At 42.5% G+C, this 19125-nt stretch overlaps 1 protein-coding gene across 3 annotated transcripts in view; it reads left to right on the forward strand.

The window, feature by feature from the left end:
- Window positions 1-10561: 10561 nt before the first annotated feature.
- Window positions 10562-19125, forward strand: part of tmem108 (transmembrane protein 108) — a 228844-nt gene continuing 220280 nt past the window's right edge. For 2 of the 3 annotated variants that reach the window (XM_078539170.1, XM_078539171.1), the window contains exons 1-2: window positions 10563-11160; window positions 11612-11710. The gene's annotated coding sequence lies outside the window, so the exon portion shown is untranslated. Of the gene's footprint in view, window positions 11161-11611; window positions 11711-19125 lie in introns of all 3 variants that reach the window. The other variant, XM_078539173.1, reaches the window with a different exon arrangement.

Here is a 19125-nt window from a genome sequence, read left to right on the forward strand (position 1 = left end):
CAGGCAAGGCAGTGATTCCATGACTATATTTCACTCTCCAACCAGTATTCAGTCTTGATGGTTCCTCTGGGAGTGCAGGCAGAGCCAAGTCCACAACACAGTGGATGGCTCAGCTGCACAGGGGTTGTGGTGGTTGGTGGTGGGAGGAAGAAGAGGGGAACAGCAGTAGTGGTCAGGGAGCTCGATAGCAAGGGAAACAAGTGCTTCTGTGGACATGATTCCAGATGGTATGCTGCTTTCATGGTACCAGGGTCAAAGATGGCTGAGAGGCTACAGGACCTTCTGAACAGCTAGAGGTCACTGACAACACAAGGACAAAGAGGAATGAGATTCTGAAAGGCAGAATTTAGGAAGCAAGGAGCTCAAAGGTAGTGATCTCCAGATTTCTCCCAGTGCCACAAGCCGCTGAGTACAGAAGTAGGAAGACAGAGCTGATGAATGCTTGGCTAGAGAAATGGTGCAGGAGGCTTTTGTTCCGGAGCTGAGACCTCACTCTATACTTTTATAAAATATATCTTATACCATCCTGCTAATGTATAAAATAATTTTAAAAACTGGACACAGGCTTTAAAATGAATGAAGCCATGATTGGCCATGACAAAAGGAATTTCTGGCCTTCAGAACAGCTGCAACCTCTAAAGAGGCACTAATGCCCCCTGTGACTGCAGAGATCAAATCCCAAGTAATTGTACAAAGGCCATTTACATTTCTAAGGCCAAGCCCTGGTCAACACAGACATATGTCTGTAAGTTCAAATGGCCCTGAAACCTCTGATGAACATATTAATGGTTAAAACATTAACCATCTCAAGGATCCAGACATGGAATATACATCCTTTGTCCAAACCAAGGTGGAGAAGTGGGAGTCATGTTAGATGAACCCCCACCCACTCCAAGCTGCCAGAACCTGTAATATTACCTTGTGAGGCTGAAAAGTCTGTCTGCCATTTTCCATCAGCAGGCTGCAGCAGAAAAAGGCTCTGTCCAGGCTTTTGAATTATTTTCTCCCCACCTACACTGTTTTCTCTGGACCTTTTGAACTGCTGTACCAGTGCCTACACGACTAATTCATCTCTAAGGGCTCACCTCATCATGGAAGTCATCTCTACTGGAAAGGTGAATTATTCAGCACCAGTCTTCAGCTTGCTTTCTGAAAGAATACACCATTGGTCTTTGATTCTGGACTCTAGACTCACATGAAACAATAATTCTCACCTTCTCTGTGGTATTGGTCCTGAGTCTCTTCCTTTCCCTTATCCCTCTTTTATTGTATGAATGTACTGGGGGCTACCCTCTCCCATATTTTGGGTGTGTGTAAAATAAACTAACCCTTTTAGTTCATCCCAGCTCGAGTTTGCTGTGGGGTTATCAATAGTTGGATGACACCAAAACTGAGTTGGGAAAATACACCACCACTTAGAAAGGGAGAAATCAAATCACCTTTCTGTTTATGGATGGGTGGTGAGGGGAGAAATCAGGGCTGTTTAAATTAAACCCCCTCCTGTCCATAGTACTTTGTTATCCTGAGGTATTGGGATTGTTTCTGGGGAGGAGACCTGTAACCTGTACAAGACTCAACAGAGGTTGCACCTCAATAGGGCCAGGATCAATAACTAGGGAATTCTAGGGAATAAGGTAGATGAGCCGAGAACACAGCTATAATGTCATACTTTCACATGTCAATATATTTCAAATATGGCTGAAAAAAGACCAGGAATGACACCTCAGTATTCCTAGTTAAAGGATTTTCAAATGCGATAGGGAGTTATTAAAAAAGGAGAATCACAATATTGATTAAAGAAACATTATAGCTGTGAGGGATGAAAGTCACTGAAAGTGGCAACGCAGGTGGATAAGGTAGTCAGGAAGGCATATGGCATGCTTACCTTCATTGGCAGGGGTATTGAGTGTAAAAGCTGGGAAGTCATTCTACAGTTGTATAGAACCTTGGTTAGGAATATTGCGTGCAATTCTGGTCGCCACATTACCAGAAGGATATGGAGGCATTGGAGAGGGTGCAGAGGAGGTTTACCAGGATGCTGCCTGGTCTGGAGGTTATTAGCTATGAGGAGAAGTTGGAAAACTCAGATTGTTCTCACTAGAGCGACGGAGATTGAGGGGCGACTTGATAGAAGTTTACAAAATTATGAGCGGCATGGACAGAGTAGATAGTCAGAAGCTTTCTCCTAGGATGGAAGAGTCAATTACTAGGGGACATAGATTTAATGTGAGAGGAGAAAACTTTGGAGGAGATGTGCGAGGCAAGTTTTTTTACGCAGAGGGTAGTGAGTGTCTGGAATTCGCTGCCAGAGGAGGAAGCAGGTATGATAGTGGTGTTTAAGAGGCAGCTGACAAATACACGAATAGGATGGGAATAGAGGGATACGGGCCCCGAAAGTGCAAAATGTATTAGTTTGACAGGCAATATGGTCGGCACAGGCTTGGAGGGCCGAAGGGCCTGTTCCTGTGCTGTACTTTTCCTTGTTCTTATGTGTCAAACTGGCAGGAGTTTGATCCGGATAAATGCGAGGTAATGCATTTTGGAAGGTCTAATACAGGCAGGAGTTACACAGTAAATGGCAGAACCCTTAAGTGCATCGACAGGCAGAGGGATCTGGGTGTACAGGTCCGCAAGTCACTAAAAGTGGCAATGCAGGTGGATAAGGTAGTGAGTGTCTGGAATTTGCTGCCAGAGGAGGTGGTGGAAGCAGGTACGATAGTGGTGTTTAAGAGGCAGCTTGACAAATACATGAATAGGATGGGAATAGAGGGATACGGACCCCGGAAGTGCAAAATGTTTTAGTTGACGGGCAATATGATCGGCGCAGGCTTGGAGGGCTGAAGGGCCTGTTCCTGTGCTGTACTTTTCTTTGTTCTTTGCTACCCCTCCTCTATTCTTTCCTTTTCTATCTTTCCTGAACACCTTGTATCCAGGAACATTTAATATCCAGTCCTGCCCTTCTTTGAGCCAGGTCTCCATTATCGTCACAACTTATTTCCACATGGCTATGAACCTTCAGGTCATCAACCTTATTTACCAAACTCCACTCATTCATAGTAAATCTAATTTAGACCTTTACATTGCCCCTTACTCTAACCCCACCTAATACCTTACTACTGTCTTTCCCAATTCTTTATGCATTTGGTTTTCCTCTCCAATATTACCTCCTAGTCCCACACATCTGCCAAGTTAGTTTAAACACTTCCAAATTGCACTAGAAAATTTGCATCACAAGGGCATTGGTCTCAGCTCTCGTCAGGTACAACCTGTATGGCCTCTACAGGTCCCCATCTCTCTCAAGACTGGTCCTAATGTCCCAGGAATCTAAAGCCCTCTCTCCTGCACCATCTCTTCAGCCACACATTCATCTGCTCTATCCTCCTATTTATATACTCACCTGCACATGATAGTGGGAGTAATCCATAGATTATCTTGGAGACCCTGCTTGCTAGTTTCTTCCCTAGCTCCTAAACGCTGCCTTTCCAACTTTGTTTCTATTTCTGCCTATGTCATTGGTACCAATACTGACCATGACTAGTGGGTGTTTACCCTCTCCCCACAAAGTGCTCTGCAGCCACTCAGTGACATCCTTGGCCTTGGCACCAGGGAGCCAATATACTGTCTTGGATTCACATCTGAGGTCACAAACACACTTTTCTGTTCCTCTAACTTTTGAATCGCCAATCATTATTGCTTTTCCAATCTTCCTCCTGTGCCCCCCATATAGCTGAGCCAACTGTGGTGCCATGGACTAAGCTCTTGCTGCACACCCCAGCAGAACCATCACTCTCACTCGTATTCAGAATGGAATAGAATGAGATGCACTCAGGACTACCTACCTGGTCATTCATGACTGTCTGGTAGTCACTCATTCACTCTCTGCCTGCATATGTGGTTGGCTCAGCTGTACGGTGCGGGGGGGTGGGGGGAGGTGGGTGGTCAGGGGAGAAACAGGAGGAAGATTGGAAAAGCAATAATGATTGGCGATTCAGAAGTTAGAGGAACAGAAGGGTGTATTTGTGACCTCAGACGTGACCACATCTGAAAACGTACTATCCACTGAAAATTAGAGCTGGAGCACCTCTGGTTAATGACGCTTCCTGCTCACGTGGCTGTCTAGGACACGAGAAGCATCCTGGAGTTCCAACATGGAACAGGATTTGCACTCCACAAGTCCAAGCTTCCCTGCCATGCCTCTATTTATTAGATTATTAAACTTAACTTTAATAAAACAAAGATCACCAGCTATTCACCAATCAGCTGCTTCTGCGCTGTCACTTTATAGGAAGGTAAACAGAAATGCTTTTTACTTCATTCTTAGTGTCTAAAAACCTTGGATTTTAATTTACTAATAAATTCAGACTTCATTAATTTTACTATTCCCTATTATTTAATTTTAACTTTATCCTCTCGATCTGATAGATTAATTGAGCACTACCAATGGATATTGGATTTGATTGGCTTTAGTTTCTAGTCTTTATACTGATAAAGTCTTACTTTATCGTTGATTAATTTAGATTAAATTAAAAGCTTGGCAGTGTACTCACCCCCAAGTGACTTCTTGTCCTGTGATGTCACTTACGATTACTTTTCTTTTCCCTCTTCTCCTGTTTAGTTCAGATCACAGCCCGGTCTGTTCCCAACCTGCTTCACATCATTTCGGGTCCTTGTCTGCATCACAGTTACCACTCCCGGTTGGCTTCACCCGACCTCAAACAATTTTCGTTGATAGAAAGGTTTAATAATGCAGATGCGCTACTTATTTATTCAATTTCAATGGCTGAAAAAAAACATTTGTTTACCAAAAACATTTTAAAAAATTAACTTCAATATTTCCTGCACATTTCTCAAACTTCTTTCCTAATCCTTTAACAATTGCATACATTCCTGTTCCATCCCGATACATTGCACTTCTCCTTCTTGCAGCTGTGTAGTCTGTCACTGATTATATAAATGCTGCCTCTGACTCAGACTTGAATACATTGTGAAAAGCACATGAAGACAGGATACAAGGCAGCACAATGCAGTGCAAAGTGACAAGGAATAATTTTCCTCAGATGCTTTAGGCACTAAAACCTTTGAGATAGCCAAGATGGGGGTCTTGACCCTGCAACATTTGTTTGGCCATATTTAGCGGAAGGCACCGTCCTGTTGACGGAGTTGAAGCACATACTAAGGACTGCCCGTGGAGGGTCATTAAGGAGCTGATTGACAATTAATTATCTGCTAGGGCTCATTAATTGCACACTATTTTGGTGGATAATGCTTCATTTAATAATCTCTGCAAATACCAAACCACTAAACAGAAAAACAAGTTGTTGTTGACAATTTAGAGCCATTTTCGATCTTTCAATGTTCACTTGCTGATTGAGATCGACTGACTACACTCCATTTGGAGAGGGACCTTGAGACACATTGGGAGACTTTCTAGGATTTCATTAATAATCTACAAACATTTTTTCCAGAAAATTGCTCAGGACCTCACCTAAAAGAAGTGCTGTGCTTTCTACCTTTATAGGAAATACCAGAAGAAAGGGACTACTTGATTATAGGCATTCTTGCTGGGGGTCCCCTTTGCTCTGCATAAGGAATTGGTGGGGATGAGGCCATGCAAAGCACCATCACCTGTTGGAGGAGATGGAGACAGGAGGGAAAAAAGGGCTATCAGCAGAAGTCCCATCCATCTGGGTCTTCAAAATCTTTACATCACCCAACAGCAGTCCATGGGGAGGCTGTGCTTTACCAAAGAGGTTATCACAGATGTCTGGACCATGTGAAATCTCATAATCCTGTTGAATCCTAGAGCTCTATGCCTCTGGTCTTCTCTGGCAACCGAGAATGAATTTCAGAGATACAGAGACCTCCATTATGCAGAAGTTCAAAGAGGATTGTGAAATATGACATATCGCCTGTGGCAGCTTGGAAGATTCTAGTACACCCTCTTTCTAGGTCGCTGTAACGTCCTTCCACATTGACTTCTCTCTTAGAAATGTTTCTCTCCAACATACTCCACATCATTACTAAGTGGGTGAGTGCAGGCTACATATACAGCTCTGGAAAATTGTGTTTTAAGAGCTAAACCAGCAATATTTGTTTTCAGCACCTGCAGGCATGTTTAAATCATGATAATCATCAATTAACCCAAAACACTGTGCTAAATCCATACTTTCAGACAGTCACTTATTAGCACAGCACCCATTTAGTACTTGTTTCCCCCCTTTGGCCAAAATAACCTCCAAACAGTTTATTGAGCTGCATGACAGCCAACTGTTTTCACGTTTCCCTTAAACATGTCCTACATAGACAGAGCACCACATGTCCTTTCTGGACAAGGTCAGCCCTAAATTGAATTAACAGAGTGATTAGGAGTAATTCATTCACTGCTGGTCCTTTATTTTAGATGGTGTCCACCAGCTACTGACTGGCCAATCCTGGGTTAAGAATTGTTTTAAATAACATGACAATCTTGTACCTAATCTGAAGTGTTTTCAATTGTTTGAAATGTATTTTTGGTAGGAAGAATGAAGTAAGGTAATAAAAGCTAATTAGTACAATTTTAAAGGAACGGAGGGACCAAGGGGTTTACAGAAATATTGAAAGGTGGCAGGGAAAGTTGAGAGCATAAAAAGGATCCTTAGTTTTAAGTGCAGGGTACAAAAGCAAAGATATACTAAACTTTAAGAAACACTGGTTAAGTCCCAGCTGGAGTACAGTATTCTATTGTAATGCCAGACAATGAGTTCCAGATCATTAACTCTTGCTCAATAAAAAAGGCCTTCCTCACTTACTCCTGTATCTCTTTCCCAAAACCTTAAATTTGTCTCCCCTCAGAATTTGTACCATCAGCTATTGCAGACAGCTTTTCTTTATCTACCTTATCTAAACCTATTCCAATTGTAATCTAGTACACCTCTATCAGATCTCCCCACAAGATCCTTTGCTCCAAGGAGTAAAACAACAGCTTTTCCAACCTAACCTTGTGACTAAATTCACTCATTCCTGGAACCATTTGAGTGAATCCCCTCTGTGCCCTCTCTAAACCTTCACATCCTTCAGTATGGTGGCCTGAACTGGAGACAATACTCAAGCTGTGGCTTAAACAGAGCTTTATAAAGGTTTTGCACAACTTCCCTGCTTTTGTACTCAATAACTCTTTATGAAGCTCAAAATCCCATATGCTTTGCTAACTACTCTCTCAATATGTCCTGTCTTCTTCAAAGATCTATACACATGAACCTCCAGGTCCCTCTGTCTCTGTAGACTCTTTAAAACTGTAGTATATTCTTTAGAACTGTGGTGTTAAGTCTGTATTGCCTCTCCCTATAACTTCTGCCAAAATGCAACACCTCAATTCTCTATTAAATACCATCTATCACCTGTCTGTCCACTCTGCTAGCCTATCAATGTCCTGTTACAGTTAATTGTTATCACACTCACTATTTGCCACATCTTGAAGTTTGGTATAATTGGGAAATGTCAGAATTTTACTCTGTATTCCAATGCTCAAATCATTTGCATATATGAAAAATGCAGAGGTCCCAGCACTGATCCTTTGGAAACACCTTCTTTGTGGAAGAAATTTCCAAAGAGGAAAAAATCCTCCTTCATAAATGGGAGACCCTTTATGTGCCCCCTAGATCTAGGTTCCCCAATGAGGGGAAACATTCTCACAGCATCTACACTGTCAAGCCCCCCCAGGATCTTATATGTTTCAATAAGATCACCTCTCATTCTTCCAAACTCCAATGACTAAATGCACAATCTGCTGAACCCTTCCTCATAGGACAACCCCTTCATCCCAGGAATCAGCCAAGTGAACTTCTTCTGAATTGTTTCCACTCTAAGCATATTCCTCCTTGAGTAAGCAAACCAAAATTGCACACAATACCCTAGAAGCAGTCTCACCAATGCCCTATACAGTTGTAACAAGACTTCCCTACTTTTATAATCCATTGCTTTGCAATAAAGTTCAACATTCCATTTGCCTTCTTAGTTACTTGTTGTATATGCATGATAACATTTTGTTATTCATGCACAAGGACACCTAGATCCCTCTGTATTGCTGCATTCTGCAGTCTCCCTCCATTCAAATAATATTCTGTTTCTCTATTCTTTCTGCCAAAGTGGACAACCTCAAATTTTCACACAATATATTTTTTTTGCCCCCTTACCTAACCCATTTATCTCCCTTTGCAGATTCCTCGTATCCTCCTCAAAATTTATCTTCCCCCCTACATTTGTATAATCAGCAAATTTGGTCACAGTACAAATTGGTTCCATTATCCAGGTCATTAATATAGGCCATAAGTAGTTGACTGATCCCTATGGCACTTCACTAGTTACAATTTGTCAACCTGAAAAATGACCTATTTTTCCCACTGTTTGTTTCCTGTTAGCTAGCCAATCCTCTATCCAAACATCACCCTCAGCACCATGAGCTCTTATCTTTTGCAATAACCTTTTATGTGAAACCTTTGCTGCATGACTGTAGCAAAACTTCCTGACTCTTGTATTCCAGCCCCTTGCAATAAAAGCTGACATGTCATTTGCCACCACCACTCTCCTCCACCTGGCTGAATTTATTCTCTCACTGAACAATTTCTTCTTTAGCTTGACTCACTTCCTTCAAATAAAAGGTGTAGCTATGGGTACCCACATGGGTCCAGTTATGCCTGTATTTTTGTGGGGTATGAGTCCTACTCAGGCCCCCTCCCAAAACTCTTCTCGGTACATCGATGACTGTATTGGTGCCACTTCAAGCCCATGTCTGGACCTGGAAAAATTTATCAATTTTGCTTTCAATTTCCACTCCTCTCCACATGGTACATCTCTGATGCTTCCCTTCCCTTCCTAGACCTTTCTGTCTCCATTTCTCGTGATAGACTGTCTATCAATATTCATTACAAGACAACCGACTCCTATTGCTACCTTGACTACAGCTCCTCACACCCTGCTTCCCATAAGGACTCCATCCCATTCTCCCAGTTCCTCTGCCTCCGTCACATCTGTTTCCATGATGCCACCTTCCAAAAAGGCGCTTCTGACATGTCTTCTTTTTCCCTTAACCAAGGCCCCCCCCACCCCCCTCCCCCCACCCCCCTCCCCCCACCCCACTGTGGTTCAAAGGATCCTCAATTTGGTCTACTGTATTCACTGCTCCCAATGCGGTCAACTCTACATTGAGAGAATAAACACAGACTGGGTGACTGCTTTGCAGAACACATTTGGTCTGTCCGCAAGCATGACGCAGACCCTCCTGTCGCTTGCCATTTCAACATACCATCTTGTTCTCATGCCCACATGTCTGTCCTTGGCCTGCAGCAATGTTCCAGTGAAGCCCAACACAAATGGGAGGAACATAACCTCATCTTTTGATTAGGGCCGTTACAGCCTTCCGGGTTTAACATCGAGTTCAACAACTTCAGACCACAAAATCTCTCCTCCATATTTACTCCCTTTTTTAACCCAATTTTTCTTATTTTTCTTTATTTATAATTTTTTTAAAAAAAATCACTTTTTATCCTTTTTCCCCAACCGACCACCCCCCACTCACAGGGGCATCTGTCACTTGTTTCTTTGTTGTGCTTTCAGAGCACTGACTCTTGTTATGTTATTAACAGATTCTGCTATCTTGTCTTATGCCACTATCAGCACCTACTTTAGTCTTTAATACAACCATTAACACTCCCTTCATCTTGTGTCCATGACATTTTTATCAATCTCTCCCGAGCTCCCGCCTATCCCTGACCTTCTGTTTTGCTCCACCTGTTCCACCTCCTCTTAAAGAGTATGAAATCCATCAAATTTCTACTTCTTTAGCTCTGAAGAAGTCATAGGGACTTGAAATTTTAACTCTGTTTCTCTCTCCACAGATGCTGCCAGACCTGCTAAGATCCTGAGGGGACTTGACTTGAGAGGGCGTTTCTCCATATGGGAGAGACTTGAACTAGGGGAAACAGTTTAAAAATAGGGGTTTTAAGACTGAGATGAGGAGAACCGTTTTCTCTCTGAGGGTCATTAGTCTGTGGAATTCGCTTCAGCAGAGAACAGTGGAGGCAAGGTCATTGAATATTTTTAAGGCTGAATTTGATACATTCTTGATCAACAAGGGAGTCAAAAGGTATAGAGGGTAAGTTGGAAAAGTAGAGTTGAGGCCACAATCTGATCTGCCATGATCTTATGAAATGGAGGAGCGGGTTCGAGGGGCCGAATGGCCTACTCCTGCTCCTAATTCATATGTATGTACATATTGACAGAGTCATATTTGTGACTTTGATAGAATAGTTTTAGTGCTGTTGCAAGATGGAAAACTTGATTGGAAGGAGTCAAACATTATCCATTATCTGAAACTGTTTGGATTTTAAATGCATAAACTAGTGGAGTCAAGATTGATTTTTCCAATTTTGTTTTCAAACAGCCAATCAATGTAACAATATGGTGTTAGCATCACAGTGAATGATCATTACACTTGTAGTAGCAAGTTTGATATAAGCCATTAAACACCTATAATTGAGCTATATACATATTATTTTTCAATGATACAACTACTAATTAATATTTTTATGACACAATACTACACACGAGCCATACATGCATCGAAAAGTGAAAGGACCCAATATTTTCAAACGTACCAACTGAGTAAGTCGTTTGCTGTTGCTCTGTGATTAGTCTCCCATCATTGGATTTTTGTCAGTTTGACCCAGCTATAACTTCAGAAGAAAACTGTCCTTGCTGCGACAGGAAGTGCTGATTTGCATTCTGTTGCAATACAAATCTCCCAGTCCAACATCTCATCTTGTCATTCTGTGTACGTTTACACCTTGTCACTATACCAGTCTGAATCGGGCGAGCAAACAGCTGCAGTTCAAACACACCAAGTCGGTTTATACCGTCAGACCAACCTTCCGACGCAAACAATCCAGTCTACTGCTTGTCTTTATTGTGTCTGCCTTTAAACAAGCCAGAGCTATTTTAAAACCTTCCTCTAGAGAGTTCCACTGCGGATAAGATTTTGGCGATTGGTCACTGCCGTCATGTGACCAATGCTCGGCAACATGTGCCATTGGTTTGCTTGGTGCAGAATAATCTGGAGTGGCACCAGTTGTAGTCTAAAGCTTCTTTTACAGACAATTTCGAGAAAGATTGTGCACCTCCAGTGAGGTAAGTCTTTCAATGTTTCTATTAAGCAGCATCTAACAACCATTAGACATTTCTCATTTTAAATTCTATTCTATTCCACAGTAGTGGGTTAATGGCCCCTAATCATTTATTCCCAAGAGCAGAGACGCAGTCTTTACGCCGTCTCTCTCTTTTATCAAGGTTGGTCCTGTACGGTTTTGTTATATTTCACAAAAAATGGAAATATGCTCATAAATATGTAAAGAAATAATTAACTTTTAAGTTGATTTTATAGGGCGTGCTATTATCCCTACACTAATTCCTTTTGAGTTGCGCATCTCCAGACCTGAATCTGTCATGTGTTTGAAAGATTTGTCCTTTTTTCTTCGCCGGCAATGTCCATTTGTCAATATATTTAGCGTTGGTGCTGCTGGAAAACACGATAAGCCGTGTGATGAGTCATTCTCTGTATTTCAACTCGCATCCATTACAGTTTGCTAATGGGAAGAAAGAAAATAATACGTTGAGGTGAAAGCTGGTGACCTCTGAGGATGCAGGAACGTTTCAGGGAATCTATGCATCCCACATCAAGGTAAGATTTTGTTTTCTAATTTCCATGTTCATTAGTTATTCTTTCAAGTGTAAAGATAATGATGAATGAGATGTACATATTCAGATAACATGCGGAGGGGGGTCTCCTTTGAAAATCTGCACTTTCAGTATTAATAGAATTTGGCTTGGTTCTGCTTGTAACTGAATACAGTTGAAATAACCAGTTATACCACAGTGGCATTTAGACAACACTGCCATAGCAGGGCACTGATAAAATTAACTGGTAGGATACATATTCCAATGTGTTGAATGAAGCAGGTCTGAAATAATTCACTTCTCTCCACAATAAATTTTCCGATTATACAGTTTTGCCAGTGATATCTGATTTTATTTCCATATAGTTTAATATTACTCTTTTTATTTATATGCTGGATGCTGAATTTAAAGGGATGATTCTGATTGTGAATTCAAATTCTGATGTGTTGAGTTAGCCAGCTGTTCTCCCTTTAAGAAACCCCACTTGTGTTTCCGAAATGGTGTCAGTTAGGATTCAAACCTTTGTCTATTAATTTATAGCACTTTATAGTCTCTGGGGAAGAATCTTTTGGTCACTATGGGGGAATTTCACAGTATGTGCTGCCGTGGAGAACCTCAGCCACGAATAGCACAATTTTATTAAAATTAAGGGATACAGCCTCTGACATTTTCCATCAGCAGTTTAGACTGGTAAAATTATGTGTACTGACATTATTCATAGTGAATCTGAAAACACATTTACAATGAATAAAAGAAACCTTCTCAAAATCCCTTATGAGTTTCCTATGCATTGGTATAAACTTCATAATTTACCGCTCCTAACACAAAGTTGCATGACCACATCATATTTTTTTTAAAAGCTCATGGTCAGTATGTGAATGTTGCTAGCAAGGCCAGCATTTATTACTTATCCATAGAATCCCTTGAGAAGGTGGTGAAGGGCTTTCTTGAACAGTGCTATCGGCACACAGTAAACACTACAGCCATGGTGCACCAGTTGTGGAGAGAGTGGGTGTTTAAGGTGGCTGATGGGGTGCGGATCAAGTGGAGTGCTTTATTATGGATCATTCCAGCTTCATGAGCATTGTTACAGCAGCATCCATCCAGACCAGTAGATCACTAACATCACACTATTTACTTGTGCTTTGTCGTTGGTGAAAACACTTTAGGGAGTCATGAGGTGAGCCACTCATCACAGAACACCCAGCCCCTGACCTGCTTTGGTAACCATGGCATTTATGTGGCTGATCCAGTTTTTGATTAATGGCAACCCATGGATGTTGATTCTGAGTCTGGGAGGGTATCAAGGTACAGAAGGGTGTTGGATTCCGTGACATAGAATATACAGCACAGGAACAGATCATTCAGTTTAACCAATTCATGTTTATTCTGTACTTGAGGTACTTGCCTTCCTACCTCGTCTAACACTATCATTATCATTCTCGTCTTTCTCATATGGTTATCTACCATCACTTTAAATGCACCTGTACTGTTTGCCCCAACTATTCCCTGTGGTAGCAAGGTCCACGTTCTAACTACTCTCTGGCTAAAGAAGTTTCTTGGGTGAATTTCTTATTTGATTTCTTGATGGCTTCTATTTTTGTTCTTTCTCATAAGTGGAAACAATCCATAAAGGCCTCAAATGCAGCAGTTGAAAATACTTAAGAGTATTTGGTTTTATTGGAAAAGAGGCAGGCTGACTACCATGCCCAGTATTTGCTGCCGTCACCTGAAGCTCTTACATGTGTGCCAATGAGATAATTCATTCTCATCCTAGCTTGAGTTAGGGACTGATAAATGAAATCAGGTACTGTGGTGATCTCCCACCATTATGTAGTGTAAATGAACAGATATGTCAGGACAACAAAGGAGTGCATGAGGAGAAAAACAGATTCTGCAGAATTTTTAGAATAATCCCGATGTTCTACTTGTTGCAGTGCAGGGTGGTGCTGGTAAAATGGCTACGTTGTATAATGCCCATGATAATGTGTCAGGTTCTCAGCTGCACTGACAGACATTGTTTGCAGGTTTTAAAATGGGACAGTAAGGTATACTTTAGTGAGAAACATGTTTGGTTCTCAGAGCCGCTGTGTAAGTTTGATTACATATGTAATAGAATTTGAGAAATTTAAAGCAAAGACATGTCATTTGTTCCTCAGATTTACACTTGTGCTGATTTCTACATGAACCATCTAGTTTAATCCCATTTCCCTGTTCTTTACCATACCTTTTAAAGCAACCCTTTAAAATAATTTAGGGACTTTACTTCAATAATTATTTCCAATGGCGGATTTCACATTTTAACCACCCTCTGTGCAATTACTTAACTTCTACCCTCCCCATTTAAAAGTTTTTATGTTTATGCACAATCTTTGAAGACTGTCATCAAGTCACAATTAATGTAAAATGTATTTATTTCTCAAGTTTTCTTCGGTAATGGTAACATTGTAGTGAATGTACACCTCACTCTTTCCATTGTTTTATACACCTCCCCACCCCAGGCAAACATGGTAAAGTATCTAAAACTATGTTTTGTAAAACATGCCTCAGCTTTGGTCTAATTACCTCTTTGCTTTTGTCTTCCATGCCTCTGGATGTAAGAAAAAACAAGGGTTTTCATTGCCTTCCACTGTTAACAGGAACGATGGCAGTTTATCACAGAATCAAATAAATTTATGCACATCGTGGAGGTTATGGCACTTCAAGTGCATATCCAAATGCTTTTTAAATATGATGAGAGTTTCTGTCTCTATCAACCTTTCAGGGAGTGAGTTCCAGTCCCAGCACCCTCTTGATGAAAAACTTTCTCTTCACCTCCCATCTAATTTTCTGCCAATTGCTTTAAACCTATGCTCCTGGTTATTGACCACACTACTAAGAGAAATAGGCCCTTCCTATCCACTCCATCTAGGCTCCTCAAATTTTTCTACATCTCAAATAAATCTCCCCTCAGCCTTTTCTGTTCCAAAGAAAGCAACCCCAACCGATCATAAATGTTCTTTGCATTCTTTCCAGTGCAATCACATCCTTCTTAAAATATGTTAACTAGAATTGTATGCAGTTCTCTCTCTGTTGCTGAAGTTCTAGCATAACCTCCCTGCGCTCATATTCTATGCCTCGGCTAATAAAAGAAAGCATCCCTTATGCCTTTTAACTACCTTACCTACCTGCCCTGCTACCTTCAGTGATCTGTAAATGTACACTGCAAGGTCTCTCTTTCTATCTACACTTCTCATCATCTTAACATTTATTGTGTATTCCCTGGCCTTTTTTGTCTTCCCCAACTGCAATAATTTCCACTTTTCCAGATTTAGTTCTATTTGCTAATTTCCAGCTCACCTGACTAGTTCATTGATGTCACCCTGCAGTCTTCAGTGTTAACCAATTTTTGTATCATCTGCAAACTTTTTCATCATACCACCTAATCATAGAATCAGAATCACAGTGCAGAAGAGGCCCATCGGCCTACACTGACATGTGAGAAGCACCTGACCTACCTACCTAATCCCATTTACCAGCACTTGGCTCATAGCCTTGAATGTTATGATGTGCCAAGTGCTCAACCAGGTACTTTTTAAAGGATGTGAGGCAACCCGCCACCAGCACCCTCCCAGGCAGCGCATTCCAGACTGTCACCACCCTCTGGGGAAAAAGGTTTTTCCCCTCATCACACCTCCCACCCCCCCCCCCCCCCCCCCCCAAAAACCTCCTGCCCCTCACCTTAAACTTATGTCCCCTTGTGACTGACCCTTCAACTAAGGGGAACAGCTGCTCCCTATCCACCCTGTCCATGCCCCTCATAATCTTGTACACCTCGATCAGGTCGCCCCTCAGTCTTCTCTGCTCCAATGAAAACAACCCAAGTCTATCCAACCTCTCTTCATAACTTAAATGTTTCATCCCAGGCAACATCCTGGTGAATCTCCTCTGCACCCCCTCCAGTGCAATCACATCCTTCCTATAATGCGGTGACCAGAACTGCACGCAGTACTCCGGCTGTGGCCTCACCAAGGTTCTATACAACTCCAACATGACCTCCCTACTTTTGTAATCTATGCCTCGATTGATAAAGGTAAGTGTCCCATATGCCTTTTTCACCACCCCACTAACATGCCTCTCTGCCTTTGGAGATCTATGGACACACATACCAAGGTCCCTTTGTTCCTCAGAACTTCCTAGTGTCATGCCGTTCATTGAATACTTCCTTGTCAAATTACTTCTTCCAAAGTGTATCACCTCACACTTTTCAGGGTTAAGTTCCATCTGCAACCGATCTGCCAATTTGACCATCCCGTCTATATCTTCCTGTAGCCCAAGACACTAAACCTCACTGTTAACCACCCGGCCAATCTTTGTGTCATCCACAAACTTACTAATCCTACCCTCACATAGTCATCTATGTCGTTTATATAAATGACGAATTATAGGGGACCGAGCACAGATCCCTGTGGTATGCCACTGGACACTGGCTTCCGGTCACTAAAGCATCCTTCTGTCATCACCCTCTGTCTCCTACAACTAAGCCAATTTTGAATTCACCTTACCAAATTACCTTGTATCCCATGTGCATTTGCCTTCTTTATAAGCCTCCTATGTGGGACCTTGTCAAAGGATTTGCTGAAATCCATATAAAGTACATCAACTGCACTACCCTCATCTACACACCTGGTCACCTCCTCAAAAAATTCAATCAAATTTGTTAGGCATGACCTCCCTCTGACAAAGCCATGCTGACTATCCCTGATCAAACCTTACCTCTCCAAGTGGAGATAGATTCTCTCCTTCAGAATTTTCTCCAATAGTTTCCCTCCCAATGACTTGAGACTCACTGGCCTGTAGTTCCCTGGCTTATCTCTGCAACCCTTCTTAAATAGCGGAACATTAGCTGTTCTCCCGTCCTCTGGCACCTCCCCTGTGGCCAGAAAGGAATTAAAAATTTGGGTCAGAGCCCCTGCGATCTTCTCCCTTGCCTCCCTCAGCAGTCTGGGACACAAATCATCCGGACCTGGATATGTCCACTTTTAAGCCTGCCAAGACCTCCAATACTTTGTCACTCCCTATATTGATTTGCTTAAGAACCTCGCAGTCTCTCTCTCCGAGTTTGATACCTTCATCCTCATTCTCTAGGGTGAAGACGGATGTGAAGTATTCATTCAACACTCTAGCGATGTCCCCTGGCTCCACCCATAGATTGCCCCCTTGGTCCCTTTCCCTGGTTATCCTCTTCCCATTGATATACTTATAGAATATCTTGGGATTTTCCATACTTTTACCAGCCAGAGCTTTCTCATATCCCCTCTTTGTTCTCCTAATTGCTTTCTTAAGCTCCACCCTGCACTTTCTGTACTCCACTAATGCCTTCGCTGATTTGCTTCCCTTGTACCTGCTAAAAACCTCTCTTTCCTTCTCATCGTAACCTGAATATCTCTGGTCATCCATGGTTCTCTGGGCTTGTTACTCCTTCCTATCACCGTAGAGGGAATATGTTGAGCCTGTACCCTCCCCATTTCCTTTTTGAATGCCCCCCACCGCTCCTCCTGTAGCTTTCCCCACAAGTAGCTGTTCCCAGTCTACCTTGGCCAGATCCTGCCTTATTTTACTAAAATCCACTCTCCTCCAATCCAAAACACCTTTTTGCAACTTGTCTGTTTCTTTGTCCATAACAAACTTAAACTGTACCATGTTGTGGTCGCTATCAGTAAAATACTCGCCCACCACCTCAGCCACCTGTCCGGCGTCATTCCTCAGAATTAGGTCCAGCAATGCACCGTCCCTTGGACCCTCTACATATTGACCTAAAAAGTTCTCCTGTACACAATTCAAGAAATCCACTCCATCCAAGCCCTTAACACTATGTCTATCCCAATTAATGTTGGGAAAGTTGAATCAACTAATATAATTCCCCAATTGTTATTGTTTTTACACACCTCTGCAAATTGTGCACATATTTGCTCCCCAATTTCCCATTGGCTATCTGGGGGTCTATAATAAACACCTAACAATGTGGCTGCCCCTTTTTTATTCCTAAGCTCTACCCACAAAGCGTCATTCGATGCCTCCTCCAAGATATCAACTCTCCTTACTGCAGTAACTGACTCCTTAACTAATAATGCAACGCCTCCTCCTCTTTTACCCCCTCCCCTGTCTCACCTGAAGATTCTATATCCCAGAATGTTGAGCTGCCAATCATGCCCCTTCCTCAACCACATCTCAGTGATGGCTACTATATCACAATTCCACGTGTCAATCCTCACTCTTAACTCATCCGTTTTACCTGTAATACTTCTGGCATTAAAGTGGAGGCCATCCAGCCTTCCCTTACTCCCTTGAAACTTAATGCAACTGTACTCCCTCTGACTTGATTGTTTTACTGTATTATGATGTGTCCCTTTTCTGCTAACATTCTGTGTCCCCTCCTCCTGCCGAATTAGTTTAAACTCCTCCCAACAGCACTAGCAAACTCACCCGCAAGGATGTTAGTCCCACTCTGGTTCAGATGTAGACAGGTCCCACCTTCCCCAGAAACGGTCCCAGTGATCCAGGAATGTAAAACCCTCTATCCTCCACCAACTCTTAAGCCACGTATTCATTTGCACTATTCTCTTATTTCTGAGCTCGCTAGCACGTGGCACTGGGAGTAATCCAGAGATTACAGTCCGGATGTCTTGCTTTTTAGTCTACTGCCTAACTCCCTGAATTCTTGATGCAAGACCTCATCCCTCTTTCTATCATTGGTACCAACATGTACCATGACCTCTGCCTTATCACCCTCCCCCTTCAGGATGCCCCGCAGCCATTCAGTGACACCCCAGACACTGGCACCAGGGAGGCAACATACCATCCTGGAGTCATGTTGATGGCCACAGTAGCGCCTATCTATTCTCCTGACTATAGAATCTCCTATTACTATTGCTCTTCCTCCCCTCCTGTACAGACAGGCTTGTGGTGCCAGAAGCTTGGCTCTGTCTGCACTCCCTGGAGGAACCAGCTCCCTCATCAGCCTTCAAAATGGAATACCGATTTGCGAGCGGGACCCCAGGGGACTCCTGAACTACCTGCATGTTTCTCTTGGGCTGCCTGGTGGTCACCCATTCCCTTCCTTCCTCAAGTTCCTTCAGCTGGGGTTTGACCACCTCTCTAAACATTCTATCCACGATGCTGTCAAACTTGCGGATGCTCCACTGTGTCCCCAGCTGCCGTTCCAGCTCTGAAACCCGAGCTTCCAGGAGCTGCAGCTGGACACACTTCCTGCACAAATGCTGGTCCCAGGCACTGGAAATGTTCCCGGCTTCCCACATGGAGCACAAGGAGCACACCACAGCTTTGGGCTCTCCTGCCATGACTTATCCCTTTAAATTAAACCTTTTAAATCAATTACTCATAAATTTAAGTCTAAATCATTGATAGATACCAGGAAAA

This window comes from Cetorhinus maximus, chromosome 3 (assembly GCF_964194155.1).
Source record: "Cetorhinus maximus chromosome 3, sCetMax3.hap1.1, whole genome shotgun sequence".
NCBI classification, from domain to species: domain Eukaryota; kingdom Metazoa; phylum Chordata; class Chondrichthyes; order Lamniformes; family Cetorhinidae; genus Cetorhinus; species Cetorhinus maximus.